Consider the following 22,613-nt stretch of genomic DNA (forward strand, 5'->3'; position numbering starts at 1 on the left):
CCTGCCAATGCAGGGGACACGGGTTCGTGCCCTGGTATGGGAAGATCCCACATGCCGCGGAGCAACTAGGCCCGTGCACCTCAACTACTGAGCCTGCGCGTCTGGAGCCTGTGCTCCCGCAACAAGAGAGGCCGCGATAGTGAGAGGCCTGCGCACCGCGATTAAGAGTGGACCCCACTCGCCGTAACTGGAGAAAGCCCTCACACAGCAACGAAGACCCAACGCAGCCAAAAATAAATAAATAAATAAATAAATTTAAAAGCTAACAAAAGGTGAAAGAGTTGGTAGGTTCATAATTGGAAAACAAGTTATGAATAGAGAAACTAATGATTGTGAATTTGTATCCAGAACATACAAAAAATAAGAAACAAAAGAAACACAAAAAATTTTACACAGTTATCTGTTGGCTTTCTGATAGAGAATATGGTATTAAATCCTGTACACAACAGCATACATTATGGATATAGATGTTTTACCAGTCAAAAACATTTGGAATTTTAAAAATTCCAAACAGAATGAGTTTGTTCAGTTAGGGATTGAGTTTCATGTTTGTATTTTTATCCTTCACCCTTTACTCTTCATCCCCAAAACATTTATTGAGTGACCAGTATGTAGTCAGTTGATACATATTTATCATTTTCAGGTTGAAGATAGCAGCTGAGTGAGTATAATTAGTGAAGAAGGGTTTTCAATGGGCACTCATGTTCTAGGACTCCCAGTTTAAAAGGGGAGACAGAGCTAGGAGAAGGATTTGTTGGACACAAATATGAGTAGGAGTAAGGGACTATACCCCTTCGATTAGGAAATTAACCCCTTTCTCTTGTGTGTCAAAAGATACCCTAAGAAGAAAACATCTTGCGATGCCCTCAGGCTTATGCTTGGTGGAGGCAGGAGCCCAGGGACCTAAGTGTTCGGATATCTCAGTAAAAGGGTTTACGGTCCTGTTGTGTCCCTGGCCTTGTCTTATGACCTTTTTCCCTTTTCAGCTGCAATAATCCATTCCTTCAATAACCTTGCTATCTCTCATTATATACTATACATACATATGTATAGTATATATAAAATGAATAAGTAAAGAAAACCAACCCAAGTTCATCTTCCTCCTTCAAGTTTAGGGATTCTCTGAAGATCAACACAGACTTTCCCTCCTCAACTTCCACTGAGACCTGGAAGTCTCTGTCTTCTCAGTGGCTGTGCTCACTGCTGGCCCCCAAAACATTGCTGATTGCTCTAGTTTCTGTATAAGTCTTACATTAGCTCATCTAAAATTAATTTAGTTCATATTTCCTGGAGGACAGTAGCCTGAAAACCTACTGGAATGGCATCTGCAGGCACAGGTACACTGGGGAACTTTCCTCCAGGAAAATTACATGCACTTAGGTTTTGTACCAACTTAGTGAAAGCTCTTCCACGTGCTGAAAAGATACACACATGACAGCTTGGTCTGCGGGCTGCAGGTAGATGGAGGAATGAAAGGTGCGCTGATCTACTCTCCCTTCCTCCCCCTTCCCTCCGTGTATGTTTACATATCTGTTTCCATTTGCCCCTGTGTTCACCTGAAAAACCTCTCTAGTGAACTGAAAGCAGTTTAAACTCATTTCAGAAGAGGTGAGTTGGTTTTAATAAAACAATGTATGACTATCTCAAGGAAAGGACAATTTTGGATATTTTATATGTAATTATGAATTATATTAACTGTTCCACTGAAAGTGACAATAACAATAATAGTATCCTTATCATTAGAATATACTGTGGGCAATGGGTTCATATTTTCTTTCTATATTTTCTGTATTATGAAAAAAAAACCCAGAGAACTAAAAATTTATTCTATTTTGGTAGGCATACTGTTGATTCTAAGTGATTTTTGATTCTCTGTTGTATCTCTCCACCACACTGACAGCTGAATTAACCTAAAACCAGCAAACATTTTCTAGTGCAGTTGGCTTGGTGCATTTGCCATGTGGAGATCTGACTTTAGTCAGCCAAATAACAGTCTCATGACATATTTAAAACATCCATATGCTCCAGGGATAGAAATAACCTTCTTTTCCATACTCTGTTCAAGTAAATATTTCCTGGTAGCATTTCTCAGGGCAATATTGTTTAAGTGAAAAACCAACTGTTCCTTGTATTCTTTTTAATACAATAAATGGACATGCTTTAATTGGTGTTCTCTGGCACAACAAAAATCTGTAAGACGAAAGCAAGGAATAAGTCTAATTAGGTCACATTCTTGCTTTTTGGAAATGAGCATTCTTCTCCACTTTAATACTTATAATAAAAATCATAACTCTTTTAAATGAAGAATAACCAAATAAACATAATCTTTTTGTGGAACTTTAACATTAAAAGACCATTTTGGCTAAATATACAAGGAGGAATAAAAAATTTTAAAGCCTTGTATTTAGTTTTCTTTTTGGAGTTTTCTAATGTTACTAGGTGTAGGAGTCTGTATTTTCAAATTTAACTTTATAAGGTACAGGGTTTACAATGCCTAAGTTTAAAAATTAGGTGAGGTGATGGAGGAAATGCTGAGCCCAAATAAATGGGTGAAGTTGTGAAATTTATACCCCTTTTCTGGTTTCAGAGACCTGAAAAGTGTTAGTTCCAATATGGAGGATTTTTTCTATCAAAATAAGATTTAAGAAATAAACAAGAGATCAAACTTGGGCCAAAACAAACTATTTCTAGAAAAATGGGAAACTCATGGAATTTCACTAGCCAAAAATTTTAATGGTAAAGAGCTAGAATAGTGCTATAGACGTTAGGAGGAATAGAAATGAACTGGAGGGAGAGCATGGCACACTTCACCTCCAAATACGGAGAACTGAGGCTTCGTACTACTGGGAATTACAAAAGCTTTGGGGAGATAGAGTATAATAGAGGAAGATCTTATCAAGATAATGTGACTGAAACTCAGGTTAAAATTTCATCTACTCCGTTATGAATTCTACAAATATTTCTTGGACATTAAGTGTTTGCCAGGACATGACCTGCTGTCCTTGGGTCACAGCAGTGAGCTAGTCAGAACAAAATCCTAGCTCTTAGTAGAATATATGTTCTACTGTCTATATAGACAGTTTTTTAAACTGAAGTATAATTGACCTACAACACTATGTTAGTTCAAGGTGTACGACATAGTGATTCAATGTTTATATACATTAGAAAATTATCACCCCAATAGGTCTAGTTACTGTCACCATACAAATTTACTACAATATTATTGACTATATTCCCCATGTTGTACATTTCATCCCCGTGATTCATTTATTTTGTAACTGGAAGTTTGTACCTCTTAATCTCTCTCACCTATTTCACTCATTTCCCCCAACCACCTCATCTCTGGCAACCACCTGTTTGTTCTCTGTATCTATGAGTCTGTTTCTATTTTGTTATGTTTGTTCACTTGTTTTACTTTTTAGATTCCATATATAAGTGAAATTATACACTATGTCTGACTTATTTTACTTAGCATTATACCCTCTATGTCCATCCATGTTGTTGTGAATGGCAAGTTTCCATTCTTTTTTATGGCCAAGTAATATTCCACTGTATATATATACTATTTCTTCTTTATCCATTCATCTATCAATAGGCAGTTACGTTGCTTCCATATCTTGGCTATTCTAAACAATGATGCAATGAACATAGAGGAGCATACTTCTTTTTGAATTAGTGTTTTTGTTTTCCTTGGAAAAATATCCAGGAGTGAAATTGCTGGATTGTATGGTAGTTCTATTTTTAATTTTTTTGAGGAAGCTCCATATTGTTTTCCATAGTGGCTATATCAAATTACATTCCTGCCAAAAGTGCACGAAGATTCCCTTTTCTCCACATCCTTGCCAACATGTTATTTTTTGTTCTTTTGGTAATAGCCATTCTGACAAGTGTGAGATGATATCTCATTGTGGTTTTGATTTGCATTTTGCTGATGATTAGTGATATTAAGCATCTTTTCATGTGTCTGTTGGACATCTATATGTCTTCTTTGGAAAAACGTTTGTTCAAATTCTCTGCCCATTTTGTAATCGGGCTGTTTGGTTTTTGGATATTGAGTTGTATACGTTTTTTGTATATTTTGGATATTAACTTATTGGATATATCATTTGCACATATCTTCTCCCATTCAGTAGGTGGCCTTTTTGTTCTGTTGATAGTTTTCTTCACTGTGCAAAATCTTTTTATTTTGATGTAGTCCCATTTTATTTTTTATTTTTTATTTTGTTTCCTTTGCCTGAGGAGACATATCCAAAAAAATACTGCTAAGACCAATGTAAAAAGCATATTGCCCATGTTTTTTTCTAGGAGGTTTATGATTTCAGGTCTTACATTTAAGTCTTTAATCCATTTTTAGTTTATTTTTGTGTATGGCGTGAAAAAGTAGTCCAGGTTGATTCTTTTGTACGTAGCTACTCAGTTTTCCCAACACCATTTATTGAAGAGGCTGTCTTTTCCCCCATTGTATATTCTTGCCTCCTTTGTCATAGATTAATGGATCATATAAGCATGGATTTATTTCTGGACTCTATTCTGATCTATGTGTCTATTTTTGTGCCAGTATCATGCTGTTTTAATTATGGTAGCTTTGTAGTATAGTTTGAAATCAGTGAGTATAAAACCTGCAGCTTTATTCTTCTTTCTCAAAATGGTTTTAGCTCTTTGAGATCTTTTGTGTTTCCATACAAATTTTAGAATTATTTGTTGTAATTCCGTGAAAAGTGCCATTGGTATTTTGATAGAAATTACATTGAATCTATAGATTTCCTTGGGTAGTATGGTCATTTTAACAATATTAATTCTTCCTATCCATGACACAGCATGTCTTTCCATTTGTCTGTGTCATCTTCAGTTTCTTTCAACAATGTCATATCGTTTTACAAGTCTTATCTCCTTGGTTAAGTTTATTCTTAGACTTTTAATTCTTTTTGATATAGTTGTAAATGGGATTGTTTTCTTAATTTCCCTTTCTGATAGTCCATTGTTAGAATATAGAAAGCAAAAGATTTCTGTATATTAATTTTGTCCTGTCACTTTACTGAATTCATTGATGAGTTCTAATAGTATTTTGGTGTTGTCTTTAGTATATTCTATATATAGTACCTTGTCATCTACCAACGGTGACAGTTGTACTTCATCCTTTCCAACCTGGACTTATTTAATTTTCTTGTCTGATGGATGTGGGTAGAATTTCCAGTACTATGTAGAACAAAAGTGGCAAGAGTGGGCATCCTTGTTCTTGGGTATCCTTGTCTTGTTCCTGATATTAAAAAAAATACTTTTAACTTTTCACTGTTGAGTATGATGTTAGCTGTGGGCTTGTCATATACCACCTTTATTATGTTGAGGTAAGTTCCCTCTATACCCACTTTGTAGCTAGTTTTAAAAGGATGTTGAATTTTGCCAAAAGCCTTTTCTGCATTTATTGAGATGATCGTATGATTTTTTATTCTTCAATTTGTTAATGTGGTATATCACATTAATTGAATTGTAGATATTGAACCACCCCTGCATCCATGGGATAAATCCCACTTAATTATGGTGTATGATCCTTTTAATGTATTGTTGAATTTGGCTTGCTAATTTTTTGTTGAGGATTTTTGTGTCTATGTTCATCAGTGATATTAGCCTGTAATTTTATTTTTCTGTGGTGTCTTTCTGGTTTTGGTATCAGGGTGATGCTGGCCTTATAGAATGAGTTCAAAAGCATTCCTTCCTCTTCAAGTATTTGGAATAGTTTGAGAAGAGATGTTAACTCTTTTAAAAATGTTTGGTATAATTCACCTGTGAAGCTGTCTGGTCCTGGACTTTTGTTTTGGGGGAGTTTTTTTTATTACTGATTAAATTTCATTACTGGTAATCAGTTTGTTCATATTTTCTATTACTTTATGATTTAGTCTCAGGAAATTGTATGTTTCTTGGAATTTATCCATTTCATCTAGGTTTTCCATTTTATTGGCATATAATTGTTCACAGTAATCTCCATCATTTTGGCTACTTGGAATATAGATAATTTTTTTTTTTTTTTTTTTTTTTTTTTGCGGTATGCGGGCCTCTCACTGTTGTGGCCTCCCCCGTCGCGGAGCACAGGCTCCGGACGCGCAGGCTCCGGATGCGCAGGCTCAGCGGCCATGGCTCACGGGCCCAGCCGCTCCGCGGCATATGGGATCCTCCCAGACTGGGGCACGAACCCGTATCCCCTGCATCGGCAGGCGGACTCTCAACCACTGCGATAATTTTTAAAAAATAAATAAAGTTAGTAGTATGTTCAATAGTGATAAGTGCTAAGGAGAGGGGGGAAAAAGCATAGAGAGTATGCAGGGGTGAAATTTTAGATCAGATGACCAGGGAAGGAATGAGCAAGTGAAGAAACCTTGAGACAAGAGTGTATCTTTGGGTTTATTTCATGGCCAATACTCTGTTTCTGGGACTATGATGGCCTAAAAAATGTGAACACTCCCTTTAGAAAGCATCTTTAAATGCTGGATATGGTATAATATTAGATTTCTATAGTTGTACAACAAATTACTTACGGGCTTAACACAACAGTAAACATTCATTATCTCTCACAGTTTTTTTTAGATCAAGAATTCGGGAGCAGTCTAGCTGGGATCTGCTTCCAAGATGGCTACCTCACATAGTTGGAAAGTGGATGCTTATTGTTGGTGGGAAGCCTCAGTTCATCCCCATGGGGCCCTCTCTACAGTGTGCTTGAATGTACCTGCAATATGATGCCGGTTTCCCCTAGAGCAAGCAATCCATGAGAGAAGCTAAGATGGAAGCTGCAATGTTTTTATGACATACTTAAGACACACATTGTCATTTCCACATTATCCTAAATGTGCACATGGGTCAACCATGATTCAGTGTGGGAGGGAACTATACAAGGATCTGAATATCAGGAAGTAAAGATCATTGAAGGCCATCTTGGAAACTAGATACAATACCACTGCATGTACACAAGTGTACACTCAAGAAATAAGGAAAAGCAGGTAGAAGCTAAAAACCTTTGTGCTAAGCAGCACTGAATCAATAGTTATCCTCAAGGGATTTGCCAGTCTCCATCTTCTTGTATCTGAGGCAAAATCTTCTAAGCACAGCAGTTTTTAATAACTAAGGCTTAGACCCCGGGAGAAGAATTTGGAATGAAAACCTAACAGTATAACTGGATCCCTGTAAGAGTTACACCCTTAGCAAAAGGGGGACTGGAAAAATCTACCCACCAAGAAAGGAAAATGACAAGAGCCATCTGAATTGGTCTGAGTTCTGGTGGAAAAAAAACTGTTTACTAAGAATTTGTAACCACCATTTGACCCTCACATGGCTTCAGGTTTGGATCTATACTTCTTGGAACCAAGGATCCCAAACTAAGAAAATTCACAGAAAGTGGTCCTGAGTTGGTAGCCTTGAGGTGTCTGGCGGAATTATAAACCCTCTCTGGAGAAAGACGTCTTCAAACCATGATTCCCATGTAATATATGCTTAATGAATATGAGCATACATTACAAAATTTTAAAGCACACAAGGGAAAAAAGCATTACAAGTGAGATTCAAAAGAAACAATAAGCTACAGAATTGAACACACAGAAGTTTGGATTAAAGGATTATGAAAATAAAAGTCTAATATATTAAAAATATATTTTAAATACATTGAAATACATTAAAAACATATTTTAAAAATAGTAAAATAAATAAAACAAACTAAACACATAAAAACAATCAGATTTGAAAATAAATAAGAACAATAGCAACCATAAACTACAAATAAATAATATAATAATCAAAATTAGAATCTCATTGGGATCTCCTACTTGTAGCATGTCAGAATGAGTAGATAAATAAATCCTCTCCCTAGGGACTTCCCTGGTGGTCCAGTGGTAAAGAATCTGCCTTTCAATGCAGAGGATGCGGGTTCGATCCCTGGTCAGGGAACTAAGATCCCACATGCCCTGGGACAACTAAGCCTGTGCGCCACAACTACTGATCTTGCGTGCCTCGACTAGAGCCCAAGTGCTGCAAACTACAGAGCCCACGTGCCGTGGAGCCTGCACGCCACAACTAGAGAGAAACCCTCACGCCACAACGAAAGATCCTGCATGCCTCAGCAAAGATCCCATGTGCCACAACTAAGACCCGACACAGCCAAAACATAAATAAATAAATCAATCTTAAAAAAAAAAAATCCTCTCCCTAAAAGCAACCATAAAGCTGGACAAAATACCATATGTTCATTTCAATAGTTACAGAAAAAATATTTGGCAAAATCAATACCATTTATGATAAAAATATCTCAACAAATTAGAAATAGAAGGAAACTTCCTCAACTTGATAAAGGGCATCTATGAAAAACCTATAGCTAACATTGTACTTAATGATGAAAGACTGAATGTTCCTTCCCTGTGATCAGGAACAAGGCAAGGATATCCACTCTTATTACTTCTATTCAACATTGCATTGGAGGTTCTAGCAAGAAAATGAAAGGCATCCAGTTTGAAAAGAAAGAAGTAAAATTTTATTTATTCAGGTGACATGGCTCTGTTTTCAGAAAACCCAAGGATTCCATTAGAACTAATAAGCATGTTCAGCAATGTTGGATACAACATCAATACATAAAAATTGATTTTATTTTTATATACTACCAACAATTTGCAAATAAAATTAAGAACACAATTTCATTCATAATTTCATTAAAAAAGAATTAAATACTTAGGAATAAACTTAATGAAAGAAGAGCAAGATAGGTAGAAGAAAATATATAAAACTTGGCTGAGAAAATTTACAAAAGATCTAAATAAATGGAAAGACATTTCATGTTTATGGATTGAAAGACTTAATATTAAGATGGCAATTGTCTCCCAATTCTCCCTAGCAGAAGATTTGCAAAAATTGATGAACCAATCCTAAAATATATATGGAAATGCAAAAGACCAGAATAGCTAGAACAATTTTGAAAAAGAAAAGAAAGTTGGAGAATTTAGAATTCTTGTTTTCAAAAGATAGTATCAGCCTGCAGTAATCAAGATAATATAGTATCCTTTACACTTATGGTGAATTGATTTTCAACAAAGGTGCCAAGGCAATTCCTTGGGGAGAAAGGCTAGGCCTTTCAATAAACAATACTGGGACAATTGAATATCTGCATGCAAGAAGAGGAATTTTAGGACTTCCCTGGTGATCCAGTGGTAAAGAATCTGCCTTCCAGTGCAGGGGACACAGTTTCCATCCCTGGTTGGGGAAATAAGATCCCACATGCCTCAGGGCAACTAAGCCCACGCACCACAACTACTAAGCCTGAGCGCCTCAACTAGAGAGCCTGTGTGCCACAAACTACAGAGCCCACTCTCTCTGGAGCCCGTGCGCCGCAACAATATAAAAAAAAAGATCCCACATGCCTCACAGATGATCCTGCGTGCTGCAACTAAGACCCAACATAGCCAAAAAACTAAAAATAAATAATTTTAAAAAAGAATTTAGATCCTAACTGTAAAAGCTAAAATGCTTAACTTTTGTTTTATGTGTGTTATTCGTTTAGTTTTCTATGTATGTGGCACATATCTATCTTTAAACTCTCAGAAGTCTAAATTTTCTCTCAAAACCTCCAACACAACAGGTACCCCATCAGTTTCAGAGTTTTGGAAGTTCTCCTGGAGTCTTCTGTTCCACACCCATGTGGACTGATTCCTTTCTATGACAGAGTCATCATCTCTGGATCTCTCCCCATCCAACTCTTAGAGGGCTCTCCCTTTGTCTCTCCCATATCTGAGACCCTGATTCATGGCTCTTGCTTTATTTCCTCCAGAATATTTCTGAGAAAAGATGCATAGGAGATAAGTTTTCGAGATTTTGCAAATCTGAAAATTCTTTATTGGTCACCTTATCCTTAATTGGTCATTTGGCTGGGTGTAAATTTTTTGGTTGGAAATAATTTTCCTTAAGAAATTTGATGGCTTTGCTCTAATGACTTCATGCCAGTGAGCTACTGGGAAATTTGACTCAATCCAATTCTCACTTTTTTTACACAGTTTTTTTCCCTTCTCAGGCAATTTTCAGATTGTTTTCATCCCATGTTTTAGTGATTTCATGATGATGTTCTTTGGTATAATTTTATTTTCATCCTGGACCCAGTGGACCCATTTCTACAGTTCTGGGAGATTTTATTGGATTATGTGATAACTCTCCCCTCCTCTACAGTCAAGTTACTCTGCTTTCTTTTTCTGAAACTTCTGTTATTTGGATAGAAGCTTCTTTGCTAATTTGGTTTATTAAAAATAGCTATTTTGCATCTTATTTTCATCTCTCTTTTTTTTTTTTGCTTTGCTTTATTGTGTGTGTGTGGGGTTTTTTTTTGTTTGTTTGTTTGTTTGTTTTTTCGATACGCAGGCCTCTCACTGTTGTGGCCTCTCCCGTTGCGGATCACAGGCTCCGGACGCGCAGGCTCAGTGGCCATGGCTCACGGGCCCAGACGCTCCACGGCATGTGGGATCTTCCCCGACAGGGGCACGAACCCATGTCCCCTATATCGGCAGGTGGACTCTCAACCACTGCTCCACCAGGGAACCCCTGGGGTTTTTTTTTTTTTTGACATTATTCTCTATGCCTTCTTTTGAGCTTTTCATTTTCATGTATTTTATTCTTAATCTCTCAGATTCCTTTTATTATCTGATTGTTTCTTTCTTATGGCATCTTGCCAGTTTTCACAGATGCTATATTATTTCTTAGCTCTCTGAGGATATTAAAGACAAATTTTTATTTTATTTTGTTTTCTGAGGATAGTTTCCATTTCCTCAAGTTGCATTCTTTTTTGATGATTTGTTTTCTTTTTTTTTTCCTCCCTCTCTTTCATTTTAGAACAGTAGAGAATTTCCTCAAATACCTTGTGATCTTTTGCAGTTCATTCATACTGAAAGTTGAGGAGTGAATGGGAAGTTCTAGGGTCTAGTGGGACATGTATACTGTGGGGTGACCTGACTCGGCAGTTTTATTGGGAAGCGCCCAACATCAACATCCACATCCTTAGGCTGAGTAGATTCTCCAGTAAATGATCTTCCATCTGGTGAGTTTAAGTCAGCTCTCAGGGCTCTAAAAGCTAGTGGAGACAAAACTGTAATCTGACAGCCTGTACTTTATGTATTCTCCCTCTTCCCTTCCAGGGCTGTTGCCCTCAGTGCTGCCTGGTCCCCTCACCTCCTTCCCCAATTCGAGTTGCTCTGTTACCCTTTCTGGAGAATAAACCTTCAGTTTCGGGCTGGAACAGATGAGGGTCATTGACGCAGGTGAGTAGAAGAGAGGGGATTATTTTATCCAACTACTTCCTAAATTTTCAGAATCTTGCTATTTTCACTGTACTCCCCAGCCCATCACCTTCACTTGCAGAGGTATGTGGAATTCACTGTTCTTGGTCATTTGGAGATGCTGGGATTTAAGTCACTTTTCTCCTTTCAATAGAGAAATAGACCTTCTCTATTGCCAGGTTAGGATTTAGTTTTCTCAGATTTGCTAAGTTGGATACCACCGATCCATATGCTTTACGGTTTCCAAAAGTATGCTGTTCTTTTCTCCCCTAACATTCTCTTTTTCTATGTGCGTTTAAGGCTTTGAAAAACCATGTTAGTGCATTTCAGGAAAGAGAAGCCAGGCAAATCAAGTGTTCAGTTAACCATCTTTACTTAAATGTGTGTTATATTATTCTTTATGTCTTTTTGTGCCAGAAAGTTTTCATAATTTAAATTAGTTAGAAGGATTTTGTGCTCTGAAATAGGTACATTCAGAACAAAGCTGGTGGTTGATTATAGCTAAGGGGATTGATCCCAAGAATGACAGGCACTATATTGTCAGCATAACCCTATGGAACCAGCTTTCTCTACTCCACAGAGAAATTACATTTCTCCTGACCTCAAAGGAAATTGCTGTCCCTTTCTTGGTAAATGTAAATTAAAAAATACTTCTGGCTTGTTTCTTGCTACATATTGTACTTTTTTTTAGCATAGATTTGAATAGTGATTTAGTAAATTGGGAATTAAGGAACAATTATAAAAACCCCAAAACTCACATTTTAAATTTCCAGAATTAATGACTGGTTCAAAACGATTTCCTAGGCCCACAGATTTGTATTTTAACTTTCCTACAAATGAATAGCTATCTCAGAACACTTTCAGGCACTAGATCTTTCCATCAGGTCAGAGGGCAACATGATGCAGCTCATAGAAAGCGAGTGCTTGTGGGGTGATGTCAAAAGCCTCAGGGGGAGTCTGTAAGTCTGAGAGGGGCTTTATTCATTCCAGTCAAACTCAAGGGTCCCAAGCAGTCACCACTCAAGAGACAAGGGAATGAAAGGTCTAATTTCAGTGTGCTCCTTGATCTTCAAGAGTAACTGTTGGTAACTCCACTTACAGGCTCATCTGCCAGAGGTGGTGAAAATTTGCACTTACGGTCAAAGCTGCTGGTTTGGTTAGTCTGCTGGCCCGACGTTAAACCCAGCCCGTCCTGGGAGGTTGGGTGGAGCCCCTTCGCACCAACTCATTCCCTTTGCCTTTGATGTGATTTGCCCTGGAGCTCTTCACCTCTGTATTTATGGTTAAGAGCAGACCACTTCTCTTGGAACCGTGTTTTTGGAGTCAGCCAAGGGCAACAGGACTCTTTGCATGCTTTTAATTATAGGCTGTTTTTAATGTTTTCTTCTGCACTCCTATATTTCACTTTTAGTCACTTCTGCTATACTTTTCTCTCTTTCCCCTCTGCTGCTCTAACGTCATTTAATTTCAGAAGGAATCCTGCCTTATATTAATGACCAATGGAGTGAAAACAATAACTTCTGGAATTTTTATTTACAAATGTGAATTAAGTGGACAAGAAGGAATCAATTTCAGTTTCTTGAAATAGAATATATTTGTTGGGCAAGGTTGGTGCGATGGAGGAGGTAAACAAAAACTGGGTGGCTTGACTAACTTTCCATAATTTTCTTCTAGAGAAATTATTTCTAAGTGAAGAGCAGTTTTTTCTTTAGGCTTATTTATTTATTTAATTTAACATGTCCTTAAATAAGACCCCCTAGTGCCAGGCTTTAAGGAATTTATAAGTATGAGCTCATTTAATCCTAATAATCTTATGAGATAACTTTAATTTTATCCACATTTTATAAGGGATAAAAAATGAGGCACAGAGAAGTTAACTAACTTCCTTAAGGTTGCACAGCTGGCAAGTGGCAGGGCTGAGATTCAGCTCCAGGTGGTCCTCTGTTCCAAAGTCCATGCTCTTCTTTTTCTAAAATACTGAAACCATACCTTGTTACCTACAGGTGTGTTCTGCTTGCAGAAATTAAACAAGGAAGGAAGAAAGGAAGGGAGAGAGAGGGGGGAGACAAAAGGTGTGGAGAAGGAGGAAGCCCAGAGTGAGAAAGAATCATCAATGACAATGATTAGTCACTTTCATCACTACATCACAAGCTGGGCTTATTTAATTCAGTACCATACATTTAAAGTACATGCCATTTGAAAATGCTTCCAAGGTAATCTTCTATATGCTGCGAAGTCAAGTGTACCTGTACTTGAAAACACTGAAATAGTGCATTCAAATCTGAATCTGCTTTAAATCAAATGTTTCAATTTTCTAAGTAGACACGGATTGTAGGGGAGTAAAGAGATTATTTCATCATACTTTTCAGAGTATTCAGAAGATTCACAATAACTGGCTAGGGAGAATATGGGTATCAAAAGAAAGATTTCAATTTCTACTGTGTTCCTAAAAATTGTATTCTGTTTTCTAATGTAGACTCAATAACTGAGTTTTAACTTTTGCATAAATTGATTAGATAGATAGAAAGATGTATGTTTTCTGGGCAAATACAGCTCTCCCACAACATACAGATATTCTTAAACATGTGGTTATGAACTATATGATGAAATTGGAGATTTTTTTTTTTTTTTTTTTTGCGGTATGCAGGCCTCTCACTGTTGTGGCCTCTTCCGTTGCAGAGCACAGGCTCCGGACGCGCAGGCTCAGCGGCCATGGCTCACGGGCCCGGCCACTCCGCGGCATGTGGGATCTTCCCAGACCGGGGCACGAACCGGCGTCCCCTGCATTGGCAGGCGGACTCTCAACCACTGCGCCACTAGGGAAGCCCCTGGAGATGTATTTTAATCGCGCGTGTGTGTGTGCGTGTGCGTATGCGTGTGTGTGTGCGTGTGTGTTGCAGGGGCAGAAGTCTAGAGGGTGATGTCAGGACACAGAGGAAATAAGACTTCAGAAGTGAGGTGGAAGAGTGGGATCCAAAGAGTAATTGTGTGTCAAGCAATTTGAGGAAATATAAGAGAGGAGGAGATAAAAATATTTACATTACACAGTTAATGATTCAAAATGTCATACCTAAACATTCATTTGGTTGACTGAATTTGCTTCCTAATAAATTAATTTGATAAGTTGGAACAGCTCTGCTTCGGAGCATCACATAATGAAATGCATTGGCATTTCATCCTCTCTCTGCTCTAGTCCTGCTCAGAATGGCACATCTCCATTTGTTTCTTTAGAGCCTGGATGCATTATCTCTTTATGGTGGTTTAAACTTTGTGTCTTGGCTCCACTAAGAGTATCTTGATGCAGTTCTCTCTTATATAAATACTCTTCCCCCCAATTTTTGCTTTGTTTTAGTTACTCTCCATGTTCCGACAATTCTTACCACATGGAGCAAAACATTTCAACACTATTTATTCAGAATGGAGGCCCTCATTTTGTTCTTTCTTTTGATGGAGCTCAAAATAAGAAAGTAACAATATTTCAAAAATGGTTTTATATTAAAGAAAAATGTGTGCTGTATCCACCTCAAAAGAGGAAATCTTGTCAGGTTTTTGGCTAACTTTAATTTGATTCTTCTTCTAATGCTCCCTGAGTTACTTAAATCACTAAAATGCAAGCTCCATGAGGGAATGGATTTTTTTTTTTAAATGGGGCTTTTCCAGCAATATCTCCAGAATCTAGAAGTATAGGCACACAATAGGTTCTCAAAAGTATAATGAATAAATGAATAAAATAACATCCTGGAATGCAATCTAAATAAAAAATTCACAAATTTCAAATAAAAAATATTTAAAGGGATTAATCCCAACAAACTAAGGACATATTCTTTCATAGGGTTGTGTAACCATGATGATTTCTTAGAAAGGTTTTGTTTCACAATACATGTGAAAACTTTATGTGTGCTTGTTTAGAAGTTCTCATGAACACCAGCTGCTCTGATAATTTTTAATCATTGGTAAAAATCCAGAAACTTGTAAATTCTAGTGGCTATTGACAAAAGACAGTAAAAAAACCCAAACTTCTCCATTAGAGAATGCATGCTGTGAACATTTCTTTCTATTAAATATTTGAGTAACATTTCTTAATTTTAAAATGTTCCTTCCGTAAAAATCACAATATTCCTAAACTTTCTGATTTTTCTGGTGTTCCCCAACCTAAAATTTCTCCTATAGATGGAAATCTTTCTTCTAACCAAAACTTCATAGAAGACTCCTCACAAGTCTGATGTCATATATCATATATACCTTAAATTTTGTGTTAATCTTTAACTTTCCTTTTCAGGCTGGGTCTTTAAATAAACTCAACTCCTACAATCATCTCTTTGCACCAGCTCATGTTAGCTGGGCAGAGCTGTCTTGGATCATCTAGTTAAGTTTCTGTTTTCTGTTGGAACACTCCAAGCTTCGGCTCTCCTGCTTTAGAAGCTCTGTTGTGAAATACTGCCAACTAGCCAAGTCGGGGAAATGGCTCTAACTGATGGAGAGTCACCTTAAAATGGGTGATCCAACAGAGGTGGTGATAATGTGGGCTGAAGCCATGAGACTGATATTGGCAGGACTCTGGTATGCCCCTTGTCACCCTTGTCCTTTTTATTTTTACACATTTCTCACTCTTCTGACTCAGTGGGACCCGGTCTGTTGCTTTTTCTAATCTCTCTTTTTGCATTCTTGGCCACCAAAGAAACATACAGCATTCACACCACCTTAGACAAACACTTTTCAGGTAATTCCTTCATATAAAAGGTAATTGAGAATTGACAATAAATATGCTTTAAGAAGTGGCTACTGTATAGTTTAACAGTTTGCCTAACTTTGCCCCCCTCAGATAACATGCATTTTATCACATGGTGTTTGCTGTTGTTCACAGTGAATCAAAGAATTAAAATTAGGGCTTCCCTGGTGGCACAGTGGTTGAGAATCCGCCTGCCGATGCAGGGGACACGGGTTCGTGCCCTGGTCTGGGAAAATCCCACATGCCGCGGAGCAGCTGGGCCCGTGAACCATGGCCACTGAACCTGCGCGTCCGGAGCCTGTGCTCCGCAACAGGAGAGGCCACAGCGGTGAGAGGCCCGCGTACCGCAAAAAAAAAAAAAAGGATTAAAATTAATGTTCTTTACTTGGGAGTACTTATTATTTCCTTGGGGGAATATATTGTTACAGGAATATCTGCAAGACTGAATTAAAACATCATTTTTAAAGAGGAATGGGGACTTCCCTGGTGGTCCAGTGGTTAAGACTTTGCCTTCCAGTGCAGGGGGTGTGGGTTCGATCCCTGGTCGGGGAGTTAAGATCCCACATGCCTCACGGCCAAAAAACCAAAACATAAAACAGAAGCAGTATTGTGACAAATTCAATAAAAACTTTAAAAATGGTCCACATCAAAAAAAAATCTTAGAAAAAAAGAGGAAGGAAGAATGGAGCAGGAGATGGTCTGTTCTGGCTGATATTTGGCCTCTTCTCTGTAGGAGGCGGATCAAATTGATCCCACAGGTCAGGTCAAACCCCTTTCCGGGAATATTTAGGCCTCGTAAATATTCTTCACACAAATAAACCTACCTTAAAAAGGTATATTTTAAAAAATATTTTCAAATCAAAACATTGGTTATGCTAGTCAAAAAAGATTTTTAACAATATTGGAGATATAGGAATGACACCTTGATTTCTCTGGTTTATATCCCAAATCATGATTTTTTAAAAACTCCCTTAGGTTTTTTTTTTCCCTGACTTAACAGTCCTGCAGTATAATTAGCAATAATAAAACATTATTTGTCAGTTCTTCCTTAAAAAGAAAATAAATTTTCTTTTTAAAATTAGGTTTTCAAACTATTTTACACCCACTAACTGGTTAATGTTTGTATCATGGTCTAAATTACCTAAAAGCCTTCACTCCCTAATGTCACTAGGAGTCATAGAATTAACCTACAATTTGAAAAACAAAATGTGATCATGGCAATTTTCTCTATAACTTTTTGCTGCTGTGAATTCTAAACACTGATTATATACTTGAGGAAGAGAGCAGATTACTCATTTTTTTTCTAAGTTATTCCTTACAAGACACCAACTCTCATTTTATATCACATGAAGTTTAAATTTTCAACATGTTTAGTTTTCCTCTCCTAACATCTGAAAAGTGGAGCAAAAAATGGATTGACAATTACCATTCTGCCTAACATGATTAACTGAGTGACTTTAAGTTGTGTCTGAGTGTATGTGTGGAGGGAGAGAGAGGAGAGAGTATAAAAGAGAAATACTATTTTAAAAAGATGACTTACTTTCTTCAATTTCATTCAAAAGTTCACTTCCCCTCTTCACCCTCACCATGACTTTTTAACATTAAATTTTTATATGTTCCATTGCCATTGAACCAATTTTAGTATATAGACACTCCTCAAGGAACTCAGTAACCACATACAGTTTTAGAAACTTGTGTCAAGAAAAGCTCCAAATATTTGTAGCAAATCGATTTCCTGTGGGTTTTTGTTTATTTTATTTATAGTCAATAAAAATACTACCAATAGAGTTGTTTGATAAGAGATGTCAAAAAAATACATACCTGGCAGGGGAGGTACCATGATCTCGAAGATAGTTTTCCCAGGGGGAGGTTTATCCATTGCCCTTTGTATGTGCTGACCCATGTGATTTCCCAAAGTGTGGGAAACTTGACTGCATAATTTGTAGCAGTTGGGGGACTGTGTTTATGGCTTCCCAAGAAAAACAAAGGGTGTAAAGAAGTTTCTAACACGTGTAACAGTTTATGGTTATTAACAAATATTTAATATTATAAGAAATTCCTTCCTTTACAGTTGAGAGAAGATCCTGTTGTCTTTGCTTTTATGGAAGTTGAAAAACGTTTTCTCCCCCAGTTTCCTTCAAATAGGGAGAAAAAAAACACTGACTTCATAAAGTTACACTAAAGATTAAATGTGACAATTCATATAACATGCCTGCATCACTTTAATAAATGTATTGGTATTATTGTGATGATCATTATCATTATTATGATTTTACTTCTAAGGCTATCAATACTTGGCTCTCCCCATATCCTCATTTTAACAGTTATTCTTTATTCTTTTGGTGTCTCAAGCTCACTGTTGGAATTAGTTTTACCAAATATTAACTTCCATAAACACATTGGAAGGTGAAGAGTAGAGATGAAGAGGGCGTGAATACAGGGAAATTCTCCTCAAGTGTAGGGCTCCCTAGAAATTACCCTCTGGTCATGCTCCTGTGTTCTCATTATTATTAATCGTTTTACTCCTAAGGCTAATTTTGTAATGGCCTGGGGTTTTGATAGGCTCTTTTTGGGCAAACTCTGCTGTAAGTGAGGTGATTGACCAGCAATTATCTGGTCAATTAACAGTGACAGTCAACCTAATTATTTGTTTTATTTGTTTAATTACCTAAAGAAAAAAAAGATGCCTTTTGAAGACCAAATTGTGTTTATGTAAGGCTAAGTCGATTAATCTTTAATTTCTAAGTTAATTAATCTTTAATTTCTTTAACTTCTAATTTGGATATTTAAATGTGGAAATTTCCAAAGAACTGAGACTAGAGCTTAGATTTAAAAATGAAAAGAAATAAAATCTTGCAGCATAGGAAATAAACACACACATTTTTCCCTTTTTTCCTTTTTTTTTTTGGTATGCCGGTCTCTCACTGTTGTGGCCTCTCCCGTTGCGGAGCACAGACTCCGGACGCGCAGACTCAGAGGCCGTGGCTCATGGGCCCAGCTGCTCCACGGCATGTGGGATCTTCCCGGACTGGGGCACGAACCCGTGTCCCCTGCATCGGCAGGCGGACTCTCAACCACTGCACCACCAGGGAAGCTCCATTTTTCCTTTTTTATTCAAGAATTGATTAGAGAGCTTCAAAACCTAGTTTAACACTCATTCCCAGACTATGTCTTATATTTGCCAGTTTCCACATGGAAAAATAATTGCTAATTATTCCAGTTTTGCATTTAAGGGAAACTCTTTTCATTATTTATTATGCTTAGTAATGATTGTAATGACTTTCATTATTTTTTATGTTTTAGGCTGCTTTGGGTCTTATTTGCAGCACGCGGGTCTTCGTTGAGGCATGCAGGATCTTTCGTTGCGGTGGCACCCAGGCTTCTCTTTAGCTGTGGCTCGCGGGCTACAGGGCGCGTGAGCTCAGTAGTTGTGGTGTGCGGGCTTGGGATCTTAGTTCCCCTACCAGGGATGGAACCCGAGTCCCCTGCATTGGAAGGTGGATTCTTTACCACTGGACTACCAGGGAAGTCCCCCATTATGTTTTTTAATAATTACATTTTTATATTTCTAGTCTTTAATTATAGTATAGATTTCTTTAAATTTTTCCAAAACCTCATATGGAATTTTGGAATCAAGTAGTACTGAATCATCTCATTCATATTCAGTTTTTGAACTTGATGCTGGTTGCTTATTTTGACTAAGTACATAGACTTTTCTTGAAGTTGATGGTTATAGAAGCATAAGCCCATAGAAGCACAAGCATTTAAAATACCAAATCTACTGTATAACCAGAAGGGTAATATCTAGGGAGAATATTACTGTACTCACAATGACTTCTTTCTCCCAACATGTTTACAGGAGTTAAAATTTGGTAAACCAATACCAGTGGTGAACATGAGACATCCAAAAGAATAACTGTTAAGAGAAGGATGTGGGAAGAGGCAAACATTGTTAATTTTGTCAGGCAACCACCCTTCCTGCTTGTTTCTATTAAAAAATTGTAACTGAATAACAAGTCACTTCTCTCTAGGACTTGCTAGCTTCAGCTGCAAGATGAGAGTATGGACTGCAGGGTCCTTGAGGTTCCTTTTAAGGCAAGTCCTAGGATATTCCTAGGACTAACTCAGCACACTTTATCACCCCTCATTTCTCCTCCCATAATCACTGACAGCTTCAGTTGCTTCATTGCCATAGAAACTAAATTTAGAGGACATGGTTATTTTTCTTCATCTAAAGATCACTCTGATAAAGAGCACAATTCCGGGGTCTATTGCTCTCATCAACGCCCAAACAACTTTTAAAAAAGGCTTTACAATACTATAGGCTGAGTGCTGGTATAAATCAATTTCTTCCCTACCACAGTATTGATACACATTGTAGTTAATTGTAAACGGAAATTCTAACAGATGGTCAGTAGTGATAAAAAAACCCCACAGTATTATTACTTTTTTCCTCTAAGAAAATTTTATTACTTTTTCTAATTGAAACAGTTTGATTTCAGAGCACGGTTTATAGATAATACCAAAGTGCCGGGTTTGCACAGAGAAAGTGGTTTGTTTGTTGTTATCTTCATACGGAGGGATTTTCAATGCCAACTGGCACTTATTTTCAAAGTAGCCTCAAGAACTCAGTTAAGCCCATTTCAGTTTTTTAGTAATAAAAATAAATGCACTTCTTCATCCGTGCCACCATCATCATTGGTATCATCCATTATTAAAATAAGGAGTATAATAGTGGGCTAATAGCGGATCACGGCATCTTGCTCATGTGAAAAATATCAGCCCAGCTGAAAGTTTCATGATGATGACCTGGTAGCTTTAAAAATTACTTTTTTTTAGTGGATATGAGGTGAGAGCTAAGGAAAGTATGTAGTCAAAAAAAAAAAAAAAAAAGAAAGAAAGAAAGAAACCAAAGTTCTATTTTTGGCTTTTCTGCCACTGACTCACAGTATTAACTTGAACCAGTGGCCAACTTTCGTCTACTAACTAAGCCTATCCACACAAGAGGCTTAGTTAACAGATGAAATGAGAAATGCTTCAGCTTCCCTATTTGAATGCTGGAGAACTGCTGAGATCACTTATATAAATATTTTTCTTTGAGCTCCCTAGAAGACAGGAACTTTATAAATATTTAGTTTTATTGTTGCACCTTAGGTACAAGTAGATGGGAAATTATTATACTCCCATATTTAAGTAAGAAATAACCTATTTCAGATAATCCTGGTTCATACCAAGGACTTGGCATTGGCTTGCTAGGGTCTCTTGAGCTTTCTTTTTTCCATCCTCCTCCGCCCTTGCAGTTGACAAACGTGGAAATATAAATAAACCTTCCATAGCAGCGAGGGTTCCAAGGTAAGGAAGCCCAGCATGGATGCAGACACGCTGGCTGATGGCAAGCTGTGTATCAGAATGGGTGAGGATTCAAAATACACATCACATTTAGAATTCCTGACTGAAAAGTGTGAAAAAAATGATTGATTTTTTAAGAATGAGTAATTTGGTTGAATGCTCTGAACTCAAGAAGGACCTCACTGGATCTCTAGTTTTGTCTTTTCTTTCTTTTTTAGATACATGTGTAGAGAAGAAACCTAAAAAAATGTGATTGTAACCAGCAGGTTTAGAGTCACTCTGTTTATTTCAAGAGGAGTTTTACAAAAGTAATTCACCTGTTTCTTTGCAAATTCTTATTCAACAGGCTCTTCCTTCAAGGTTTTAATGGCACTAGGTTCTGGAATGATGTTCTTGGAATTCATACAAGTGTTAGTTTTGGATGGTGGAATTTCAGGTGATTTTTTAGTTTCCTTTCTTATTCTTTTTTTTTTTTTTTTTTTTTGCGGTACGCAGGCCTCTCACTGTTGTGGCCTCTCCCGTTGTGGAGCACAGGCTCTGGACGCGCAGGCTCAGCGTCCATGGCTCACGGGACCAGCCGCTCCGCGGCATGTGGGATCTTCCCAGACCGGGGCATGAACCCACGTCCCCTGCATCGGCAGGCGGACTCTCAACCACTGCGCCACCAGGGAAGCCCCTCTTATTCATACTTTTTGCATTTCCTGATCTTTTGCTTTAAATAAGGAGCAAGTATCATTTTTACAAAAACAATAGTTCAAAAAGTAAATTTGAAACCTCTTGCCACTCGGCTCTATACCCTGAGTTTTTAATGGACCTGTGCTTTCTTCCTGCTTTCCTTACAGATTTAAGACAAGCAGTTGTACAGTAATTAATTTCCCAGTTGGGAAACTGCGACTTTATGCAACTGAGCGGGGAGATGCTATTGATCTAGGAAACTCAGGCAGCTTATAAAGCACACTTAGATAAAATTGTCTCTTTTATTTTCATTTACTGGGGTAATTCAAGCCAAGGCAGAATGGGTCTCTTGAGGATGAATTATGCTAATGATGTTCTGTTTGTTGACCTAATCTCAACATGATTATATTAGTTTTAGTAGTTCTTAAGCACTCAGGGTGTTTTGGATGCAATGCCAGTTACAGACAAGCAAAGGGCAATAACTTCACTTTCAACATTCTGACTTTATGAAAGAATAAAGACCATTTAAGACTTTCTCTTTTGTGTATTTATGTATGGTCTCCTTTTATATT

The 22,613-nt window shown here is 37.4% G+C and overlaps 1 non-coding gene across 1 annotated transcript; it reads left to right on the top strand.

Annotated features, from left to right (window-relative positions):
* The first annotated feature begins 17,830 nt into the window (after positions 1–17,830).
* On the top strand, positions 17,831–17,994 carry LOC132500434 (U1 spliceosomal RNA). The gene has a single exon (XR_009534031.1). It is a non-coding gene; the product is annotated as a U1 spliceosomal RNA (small nuclear RNA).
* Positions 17,995–22,613: the final 4,619 nt, after the last annotated feature.

This window comes from Mesoplodon densirostris, chromosome 12 (genome assembly GCF_025265405.1).
Source record: "Mesoplodon densirostris isolate mMesDen1 chromosome 12, mMesDen1 primary haplotype, whole genome shotgun sequence".
In the NCBI taxonomy this organism is placed as follows: Eukaryota; Metazoa; Chordata; class Mammalia; order Artiodactyla; family Ziphiidae; genus Mesoplodon; species Mesoplodon densirostris.